We start from the raw sequence: 11,498 nt of genomic DNA, 5'->3' as shown, positions 1-11,498 counted from the left end.
TTAATTATGTGCAGTCAGTTAGCCAAATTGAGTTCCTGTCACGTACTGAGGAAACAAATTGGAAGGAAACTGTACACTGGCCTTATGTTCATTTTCTGATGAGTAAGTACATATAGACTTCATAAAGTGCATAATGCCTTCACGAACACGCTGTTAATCATCTGCAAAGCATTCGCCTGATGCAGTGACGGTGTTATGCAACACTGCAGTGGGCTACAATACATTATACATTCGACTTGTGATGCCACCGCTCTACCACAAATTAAGTTTATGTTAAGAAATTTTTGTCACTCAGTGAACCCCTTACAACAGTTTGACTGATGATTAAGTAAGTTAAACGTGACTTTACACATTACGTTCATTCAGTCAACTTTGCTAATAGCCTACCTATATAACTAACTGTTTTATTAATATGTATGTATATATTAATTTCAAATGTGACGAAGTCATGAATGTAAAATGATCCCCCGATTGGTTTTGCCAATGTTTCTAACCATCCAAGAAAACTCTTTGGTGGTCTGTGGGGAGACGTCTTCTTTCCAACTGCTACAAGCATGAGAAGAAAAAAAATCCCGAAAAATCTGAAAAACAGAAAGTTACTGCTTTGCTATTGGTCCGCTGGATATGCTTCAACCAATCACCAGCTGAATATGGCGTATCTTCTGCTGACAATAAACGTGCTTTTATGATAAACTACCGAGAGATCCGGTACAAAACGATCTTGAAAATTTGTTGGATGACTTCTGAACGACCAAAAGTGGTAAGTAATATTTTTGCATAAGACATATTTTTGTGACAATTAGCTTATTTTGTTTTAAAGAACATATCTAGCTTGCTTTACCTTCTTGTATACATGAATCATATCAGTCGTTCTCGTCACATTTTCATTACATAAATAATTGTCGTTAATGTGCCGCACGTTACAAATTAAGACAATCCGACATGACAGTCACGTAAACACTTGGCGTTTCAATTTCAGTTAATAAGCAACTGAAACTAATTTCTATTGAGCTTTGAGTGTCCGATTCCAGTTGTTGTGGAAGCCGTTCGTGAACTTAGTTCAGCAGTTTTGACATTATCTATGCGTTATTACAAATAGCCTACTTAGCATTGCATCTAATAAATAACAAGCTAGTTATAGTGAACATTGTAGTAATCGTTGTGCTGTTTGTCTGAAGTATAGTTAGTAGCCTATTGTATCGTTTCCTTTACCAAAACACAAGTCGGTAAATATGTAAATTGACTAATGTTCCCTTGCGATTCCCCAAGTCAAAATGGGACGAGTGCGCTTGCGAATCAAGGTTTGATGACTTAACGATCCTGTAAGAATGCGTTTTATTTCGCGAGCTGCACAACAGATTTAGGCATTTTAGTTTGCTTGGCTCAGGCAAGTAAATGGGATTGAAGGGAGGAATTCGGTTTAATATTGCGACTGCTTTTGGATTCCGTTGACAATGTAGCTCGGTGCAAACTCCTGCAGTAGGTGTGTGGTGAACAGCGCTGTAATTTCGAAAACGGGTATACATGGTGCGAATGTAATGCCAGTATTATTTACGCGTGTTTTGTGAACCGCAACACACAATTTACACGTGGTTTATAAAACAAATCTTGTTTTACAGATATCAAGTGTGGTTAAAGTTCACATTCTCAGCTTTTATAAAGGAGCATTTTTAAAATACATTTCGGTTTCACCATTTTTCACCATTACAGCACTGTACAGCACCCATTACACCCAAACATGGAATGGCATGAAGTAGTGGAGAACATCAGTGTTCTTCTCAGGATACATTTGGAGAACGCTAGAAATATCTAGAAATATTAAGGACAAATTTGGAGAAGGGTAAAATTATTTAGCAAATCTTAAAAATTGAACAAATTGATGCATTCAAGTTCTTTCTTCTTTTTTTGATTCACCCCCCCCCACCCATAAAGTAAATGTTTACTCCTGTGTTGCTATGTGCTCGTTCTGAAACCCCCATGGAACACAAACCATAGTAAGTGTGAATATTGCACCTTATTTTTTTATTTATTTATTTTTTGCAGGATGACGTGTTTGGTATGAGCTTTTCACACAGAGCTGTGTGGTTGGGGACATTTTTAAAGAAACAAATAAATAAAAAGTGTGCAGGCATGGGCAGACTGAGGCCTATCTGGCTGATTAGGTTTGTTATTAACTTCAGAATGATAATGAAGGGATCCTCCAATGAAGAGGGGATGGTGCTGGGTCAATCCCCAAACCCCCCCCCCCTACTATACCTTCAGAACGATGGTTAACGTCCACATGTGGGGGTGACATGGCTCAGGAGGGAAGACCGATTGTCTGGCAGTCGGAGGGTTGCCGGTTCAAACCCTGCCCTGGGCGTGTGGAAGTGTCCTTGAGCAAGACACCTAACCCCTAACTGCTCTGGCGAATGAGAGGCATCAATTGTAAAGCGCTTTGGATAAAAGCGCTATATAAATGCAGTCCATTTACCATTTAAATAGGACTGGAGAGCAACACTGCCACCTGCTGGTTCGCCCATGAAATAAAACAATAGCCACAAAAAAAAAAAAAAAAAATGAAGAAAAGGAAAACAGCACAACACCAGTTTGCTTGACTCCATGCATTTTACATGTTCATGCTCCAGTGTGTTACGACCCGGTAGTCCGGGGCTCCAGGGGTATTTTAGGGGTCGGATTACCGGGAGATGGAACGTGTAGGATGAGCGGATGGGGGACGAAATAACAACAGCACGCCGTAATATAGTGACAAGTGTTTAGTTGAGAAAAAAAGTGACAATAGTGAAATAGGTGCTGTTTACAATAGAAACCAATATATACAGACTGTACACTCAACCGAAGACTGGAACCACTGGAGTGCTGCCAAAGGAAAGAAAGTAACAAAACCAAACAAAGCTAGCTTTAACAAAAAGCAGAAGACTGTCTACCTAGAAATACTAAACAAACGCCTAACTACCTACTCTAGCTACCCAAACCTAAATACAAGGGGTGGCAAGCACTCCTATTCTAATATGTCTAGACATTCATAGCCTATAAATCCACCCTACGTGTTAATGTATAGAGGCCTCTCTCTTGCCTATCCCAGTCTCGGCGTGGCCGACAACGGGACAACGCCAGGGTAAGACAAAGGGAAAACACATACACAGCTAACCAACAAACGGGTAGGAAGAAATACATACGAAACCACAGCGACAAGCGCGAAGAATCACGAACATAGAAAGAATGAATGGCTGGATTGCGTTCTTCTTTACAGATATGACCGGTGGGTTTTTGAACTGCGGGAAACTTCCTCTGATAGGGTAAAGCGGGATGAAGTAGGGTAATGATGATTGATGGGTTGAATCCAATATTTGTAATTATTTTGTATATTAAGTTTTAATTCTTTTACATAATACAAGTGTCTTGCATGGCAAAAACATGTTGCAGTGAAAATATTTCGAAAGTATTATGTCTACTTTTACTGAATGTCCCTTGCAGTGCAGGAGAGGTTCATATGGGAAATGAATTGGCGTGAATTGTCACGCACACAAACACAAGCACACGCACACACACGCACTCACACACACAAGCACACGTACACGCACACACAAGCACACACACACATACACGCACGCGCGCACACACACACAAGCACACACACGCACTCACACACACACACACACACAAGCACACATACACACACGCACAAGCACACACACACACACACACACACACACACACTCAAACACACACTCAAACACACACACATATACACGCACATTCACACACACACAGGCACACACAGGGTGCAGTATGACCAATAAATGACTTAAGTGTAATTTTAATGATGGCGTTTGCTCATTGAAATACATGAAACATGTGAAGTATTATTTTCTCCACGTCCAAGTCTTATGACATTGTTAGCAAATCATCAGACAAACAACAAACAGATGTCCAGTCTCAAATATTCAGTACAAATAATGGCATGTTAGATACTGCTAATCAATTCTATTGAGTGAGATTAGCAGTAGGCCTAATGACCTCAGTGAGGTTACATAAGGTTCTTGTGTTTTTTGTAGACATGGGCTTGAAACTGGAAGTTGGTGGGTTTAATTGTTAGGCGAGTCTGTACTGTTGGGTTTTATATGAGCTGTTTAACGTGAATTTCTTCTGTGAATGTATCAGCATAAATGGGCAGCCTACAAATGTGAATAAAATTTAAGCAATAAAAGCCAAGATAGATAACCTTATCTGACAAAAGACATAACTGATGATAAAATTCAAGTAAATACATAAATTATCACATTAAAACACACAGATATGCTGTTTACAGGATGTGTGTTTAATCTGGCCGAGGAATGGCCAGTGGATTACAGTTTGTTTATTTTTCAGTATTTCACTGCAAAGTTAGGAATCTTGCAGAACCTTAATGTTAATGTTAATCTTGCATGTGGCCATATATTTATAATAAATTATACAGCACATGACATAAAAAATGTTTGCTTCAGTTTACTTGTGTACATCCCTTTATCTTTGAAATCTCTTCTTGTTTCCTCTCAAAATTCAGGATTTTTAATAGCATAGAAGTAATTTCTTTTAATGACACGAGGGGGCGCCATTATCCCACTCCAGTGGGATGTATCCACTAACATTTTCTATTCTCTCCCAAAGAACTTAACTGTGAATGACGTTCAAAATCAACTTTAAAAACTTATTAGTTTAAAAAAAAGATTGTATAATGCATAAAGAATTCACAAAACATATGTGCATTTTGATTTATTTATTAACATAAAATTATTTAATAGACATCAGATGAAAGACTTCAAAAGAAAAGTAATTAAGCAATGAAATGGCCTATTATAAAAAATGAATGCAAGAGCATCAGTGATGCATTTTCTGCATTCACCTGGCGAAAAGCAGCATTTGAGTCCGTAAATGAAAAACTATTAGTGGTGCTCCTCGGCCAGGGTAAATTTAGCCACTTCTCATTTAATTAAAATAGCACATTTTAACATAAGCAGATGATTGCATTTCTCACAACTAGATTGTCTTCAAGAAATTTGTAAAAAATTCCCTGAAAGACTTACTTCTCGTGAGCAAATGAATATGTTCTGTCAGAACATTTTAAAAAGTCAAAAGTAAATTTTAAAACTTGAATAAATCTGCAATAAAATGAAAAATCATTCATTTTCTTCCAATTCCAGTTTCCATGGCCACCGATAAATATACCACTTCAGTAGTCAGGCTGTCATTCTAAATAAAAACACATTTTTATAAAACTTGTATTACATATTAGAAAGGGGTTTCAGGAATATGTGTGCTTTTGTTTTAAATAAACGAACGATAAATAAACGAATAATAAATAAATTAAATAAATGCTTACAGCAAGTGCGGCTGATGTATTGGAGTCAGCTTCTGTTGAAAGAAAGCAGAAGTCAGAGGATGGAGATGCAAAATGGAGGATGTAAAAATACATGTGAACATTTTCACGTCGCGCGCAGTGTGGTTAGCGCGGTTAGGCTAATGCGCGAGCGGGGAGACGCATGCCTTAAGCGTCTTAAACGATCTGATGCAGAAACACAATGGACGATTCGTGCAGGATAATACTACCTTTTTTCATTTAAAAATGCACTGCATTATAATTGGAGTCATCTGGGGTCTGTGCATCACCTTTGGCGGAGGGTTGGGTGGGGAGGGGTGTGGGAGGGGGCGGTTGGATTGGGTGTACAGAGAAACAGACAGAAAACACAATTAAAATAAAGTTTCTGGCTGAAACCACAACACTTCTGTACATATCACTGAGTGAAACAAATACGAGGTAAAATACCAAGAATCCAATGAACAATGTTTAAACTTTAAAGAGTGATATTATTTTAAATAGGCCTATTTATAAACTGCATTTATTTGAACTGCTGAAAAGCCTAAATTATTTGGAATTAGGAAGCCAGACACAAATTGAATGCTGGACAGTGGACTGTACGATTACCAGGCCATATTGCACTGGGAAGTCTTACTGCCCCTCCAGAAAATCAAATGTATGATTTTAAAAAGCCGTTGAACTAACACCACAAGCACACACATACACACCTATACACAGAGACGCTGACATACATACACACCTACACACACACAGACGCTGACATACATACATACTCACACACACATACACACCTACACACACACACACACAGACGCTGACATGCATACACACACACATACACACCTACACACACATACAAACGCTGACACACATACACACTCACACACACAGACGCTGACATGCATACACACTCACACACACATACACACCTACACTCACACGCTGACATACATACACACTCACACACACGCTGACATACATACACACTCACACACACATACACACAGAGACACTGACATGCATACACACTCACACACACATACACACCTAGACACACACACAGACAATGACATACATACACACTCACACACACATACACACCTACACACACAGAGACAATGACATACATACACACTCACACACACATACACACCAACACACACAGAGACGCTGACATACATACACACTCACACACACGCTGACATACATACACACTCACACACGCATACACACCTACACACACACAGAGATGCTGACATACATACACACTCACACACACGCTGACATACATACACACTCACACACACATACACACCTACACACACAGAGACACTGACACACACACAGAGATGCTGACATACATACACACTCGCACACACACACACACACAGAGACGCTGACATACATACACACTCACACACATGGACGCACGCACACACTTTTATTTATTAATTAATTTATTTATTTATTGCTGTTGACTTTTCCCTGAGCATATAGAGCACGACTGCAATTCACCAATTTTTATGATGTGTTATTCCTTACTGATTTTCCTGTATTGCATTTGTCTGTTGCTGCTAGGCGTTGTCCTGTTTGTCTGACTGATCTTTTTGTCTGTCTGCAATGCACTTAGGGGTGGATGGGTTTGTGGGTAGATGGACAAATACATTTAACGCACAAATTGAGTGCAGTATTTTGTTATGACATTCTCAATATGTTTCTCTTTTATCTTTTTATGTTTAGTCTTTTGTTGGGAGTTGTATGTGTTTATGGCCTGTTTCACATGTTGTAAAAAAAAAAATTAAAAAAAAAACTAAATAAGAAAATATATATAATTAAGAGTTAAAAAACAAACAAAAAAACAAAACATAGCCAGGGACCTGCAGAATGTGCACAATCTCAAAGTAACATGTAGCAGAAAATTATTATTATTATAACTCATTATAAGTTCAAAATGCCTAACTTGTAAAAAACATTTTCAACATTATTGTTATTCTAACCGATGATATTTTATGCTGATTAAAATGAGATAAAAGCATCATAAAGTAAATAAATGATGATTGCATTTCATAATGAACATGAAAAATTAAAAAACATATTTATATAGTGCTTTGTTTTCCTTACCTTGACGTCTCCGACGACAGTAGATTATGAAAACTGTTCCCAGGCTTATGAGAAGACCACAGAGGTAGACCAGTGACAGATAAATTGTACGGTTTCCTATGAAAAATAAATAAATAAACAACTATTAATGAGTAACAAACAGGGATAGATAGCTGTACAGAAACACAGACACACACACACGCGTGCATACGCACGCACACACATACACAGACACACACTGCATACTCCAATTTAGATTTGTAATCAGTTCACATGGTTGAAGTGCACATTCTGAGCTTTTATTTAAGAGTATTTTTGTACAAAGGAAGCCATTATGAGGCTGAGAAATAAGAAGAAGAAAAAAGAACAGAGACATATCTTAGGCTAACCAAAATCAACTGTTTGAAGCATCACTAAGAAGAAAGAGAGCAGTGGAGCGGTCAGATATCTGGTACCTGGGACACCTTCTGTTACAAACATTATGTTTGTCTCTGCAGCAATACGAAGATTATTTACACAGACCGGTGTTTTGGATTTATCAACAATATGTACTTACAAACATGCGTACATGCTTACATGCTGACATGAATACATGCACCATACATATGTACACACATGCATGCATACACATATGTGTGCAGGCCTCCATACATAATACGTGCATACATGCGAACATGTACACGCAGACGCAGACGCAGACGCACGCACACACTGATTTTGTGCAGATGCTTCAGTAGGGTCCTGGCCCGGTCTGTCTGTGACTCTCGCTCCCTCACCTCCAGCAGGGGGCCCGGGGGGCCGTGTGGCTCGGCTCTTCACAGTCAGTGTGAACGGGACCAGCGCTCGGAGTCGGCCCCGGTGGAACACGGCGCACTCCCAAGCGCTCTGCGCCAGCGTGACGTTCCTCACCACGAGCCGGAACTCGCCCGTGGGCTTCTGTACCTCGGGGTTGGAGAACGTCTGGTGACTCCGCGTGTCGATCCACAGCAGTCTGGTGGAGTCCTTCAGGTGTGAAACGGCACAGACCAGGGAGCCATTCTCTCCCTCAGTCAGCTCCACGGGCTCGGAGTACACTGCAGGGGCAGACACACACAGTGCTGTGACTTAACATAACATAATGTAGCATAACACAACACTACACTACACAACACAACCTAACACAACACAACACAACACAACACAATCTAGCACAACATAACACAACACAACACAACACAACACAACACAACACAACACAACACAACACAACACAACACAACACAACACACTACACTACGACAAGAACAGGCCATTCCGCCCAACAATGCTCGCCATTTGCCGGACTAAATTAGTGCTCTGATTACCCACAGACTGGACAGTGTCTAACACTGTATCAAGCTTGGTCTTTAAAATCCCCAGAGTTTCTGCCTCTACTACATGACCTGGTCCAAACACAGTTTGGCATGCTAATACGATTTAAATTCCACAAAATTACATTCCGTTTTTAACGCGCAAACACATTTTCTGTCTCCGTTCCTTATTGAAATGTAGCCAAACATGAGAGCGCTGGGCTGAGTAGGTCTGCTGCAGAGGATTTGCTAAAAGATTAAATTTCATTCCATCTTACTACTTTTTTGTAAAAAGCATTTTTGCAGTTCTGAAATAAGAATAATAGTGGGGAATGTATAATGGCTTACATTACCTTTCACTGTAATTATTTCATAAGTGCATTGCCTGTAAGGTTTGCTGCCATTACAAAGAATGCATCGGTATTGTCCAGAGTCATTCCAGAGCAGAGGGGAGATGCTCAGTGAAAATTTGTTGTCGGACCCATTCTTTACTTCAGATCGATTTCCAAAGTGCTCCAGGTCTGAGCCAGACCGTTTGCAGTCTCCTTCAGACACAGTCTGTCTCCAGCTCCAAAAGCCCTGAAGCCTTGCTCTTAATTGAGGTTCACAAAAGAGATGCAACGAGCCGGTCCTGCTGATTCTGTACACAGGCGTGGTATCCCATGGTATACCTGGGAAAAAATAATACATTCGCTTGATATGTATGTATGTAAGTAAAGTATGTATGTGCATATAATTACAGTCAAAATTATATTCAAACAAAGTTGCATATGTTTCCACTTAAATAATCATTTCAATTTTATAAATTATATAACTAGTTTTCAGCTCAGTATATGTAATTTGTAATATTTAATTCAATATGGTAATATTTCAATCTGTAATATGTGATTCAATACTGTATTTACCCAGCCGTATTTCCAGTTTCACTGCAGATTTTTTCCCTGTTCCATTGAAACAGTAGTAACGGCCTTCATTCATCTTCTGGAAGTTCTCCACCAGCAGGTATGCAGTGCTGTTGACCACTAATGTCTTGATGCTACTTGATGTCTGCTTGGTGACCCATTCCCACTTTGGAGGAAGACTTGTCTCTAATCTGCAATGTAACGTGGCATCCAATCCACGTGGTACCTGGACGACTTTATCTAGCAGAACAAACATTAAAATGGCTTCCACGCATTCACGAATAATTCGGCCAAATACACAACCAACCAATTCTTGAAATCAGATGGAAATATTATGCACTTCTACACCCGAAAGCTTTTCACAAGAGATGACCGTTACTCTGAAACAGCCCTGCTATGTAACCCTTTCGATTGTCAGATGTTCACTTACCTTTTGCAAAAACAGGAGTATATCCTGGTGTAAGAAACAACAGAATCCAGCAACCAATGGAAAAATGATGAATCATTGTTTAATATTGAAGTGTGCATCTGATGGTGTCAGGGATTATTGCTTATGAGCAAAGCGGAGTGGAACTCCATATCATGCTTCCTCTCAGCAAGGAGGTGGGTGCAGTAATATCATTTCACCCTGTAAGAGATATATATATATATTTATATTTATACGTCACAGAAGGAAGCTAACCTTAGCCACCAACTGTAGGATAACCGCTTCCTTTTGTCACTCAGTAAAGCAAACAAAAAAACTCAAGTCCAGTTAGAAAGAGCCTGCTTGTCATAATTTGATTTCAAAAGCAAAGTTTAATTTATTAAAATGTGCAGTACCCTTCCTTCAGTTATTGTATTTCCTTATTGTATCTGTAATTGTATTTCTTTTTTGGTTCATAGTTGCTGCTTAAAAGTTTTGATTTTTAAATTCATGGGGCCATGAGGGTATTTAATCTCCAACACAACATTCATCATCGCGACAAAGTGCATTTAGCTCCACCAAGTGCGGAATGTTCCATTGAATAGAACCCGGACCTCCTATGGCGAGAAGAAATAATGAAGTATAAAGAAAAAAAAACATTTATGCGTAAACAACAAAAGGAAATAACGTGAATCATAGTCTAAAATGGCAGGCCACATTCAAACATGAGGTGTGAAATGGGTTGGAGCGCAACACCACGCATATCCTGCCACAACGATGGTGCAAGCTATTGCCCCCTCACTCACCGGTTACACCGCTCATAGTCCACAAAATAAACCAAATGAACATTATTTTAATGCATTATTATGTATTAATATTATATTATTACATTACACCCATTTCACAAACATGGAATGGCATGAAGTAGTGGAGAACATCAGTGTTCTTCTCAGGATACATTTGGAGAACGCTAGAAATATATAGAAATATTAAGGACAAATTTGGAGAAGGGTAAAAATATTTAGCAAATCTTAAAAATTGAACAAATTGATGCATTTAAGTTCTTTCTTTTTTTTTTGATTCACTCCCCCCCGCCCCCAAAATGTTTACTCCTGTGTTGCTATGTGCTCATTCTGAAACCCCCATGGAACACAAACCACAGTAAGTGTGAATAGTGCACCTTATTATTATTATTTTTTTTTAGCAGGATGACGTGTTTGGTATGGTATTTTCACACAGAGCTGTGTGGTTGGGGACATTTTTAAATAAACAAATAAATAAAAAGTGAGCGGACATGGGGAGGGCAGGACTGAGGCCTATCTGGCTGATTAAGTTTGTTATTAACTTCAGAATGATAATGAAGGGACCCTCCAATGAAGAGGGGATGGTGCTGGGTCAATCCC

General features: G+C 39.2%; 3 long non-coding RNA genes across 3 annotated transcripts; 1 reads left to right on the top strand and 2 right to left on the bottom strand.

The window, feature by feature from the left end:
- Window positions 1-569: 569 nt before the first annotated feature.
- On the top strand, window positions 570-10,521 carry LOC118235231. Its single transcript, XR_004766811.1, has 3 exons — window positions 570-760; window positions 8,242-8,467; window positions 9,285-10,521. It is a non-coding gene; the product is annotated as an uncharacterized LOC118235231 (long non-coding RNA).
- Window positions 5,594-8,304, bottom strand: LOC118235234. Its single transcript, XR_004766814.1, has 3 exons — window positions 8,236-8,304; window positions 7,481-7,576; window positions 5,594-5,649 (listed from the first exon to the last, which is right to left on the bottom strand). It is a non-coding gene; the product is annotated as an uncharacterized LOC118235234 (long non-coding RNA).
- Window positions 8,411-9,782, bottom strand: LOC118235232. Its single transcript, XR_004766812.1, has 3 exons — window positions 9,693-9,782; window positions 9,141-9,458; window positions 8,411-8,532 (listed from the first exon to the last, which is right to left on the bottom strand). It is a non-coding gene; the product is annotated as an uncharacterized LOC118235232 (long non-coding RNA).
- Window positions 10,522-11,498: the final 977 nt, after the last annotated feature.

The sequence above is a fragment of the Anguilla anguilla genome, chromosome 9 (assembly GCF_013347855.1).
Source record: "Anguilla anguilla isolate fAngAng1 chromosome 9, fAngAng1.pri, whole genome shotgun sequence".
Taxonomy (NCBI): domain Eukaryota; kingdom Metazoa; phylum Chordata; class Actinopteri; order Anguilliformes; family Anguillidae; genus Anguilla; species Anguilla anguilla.
This window is presented reverse-complemented; position numbering and strand designations above follow the sequence as displayed.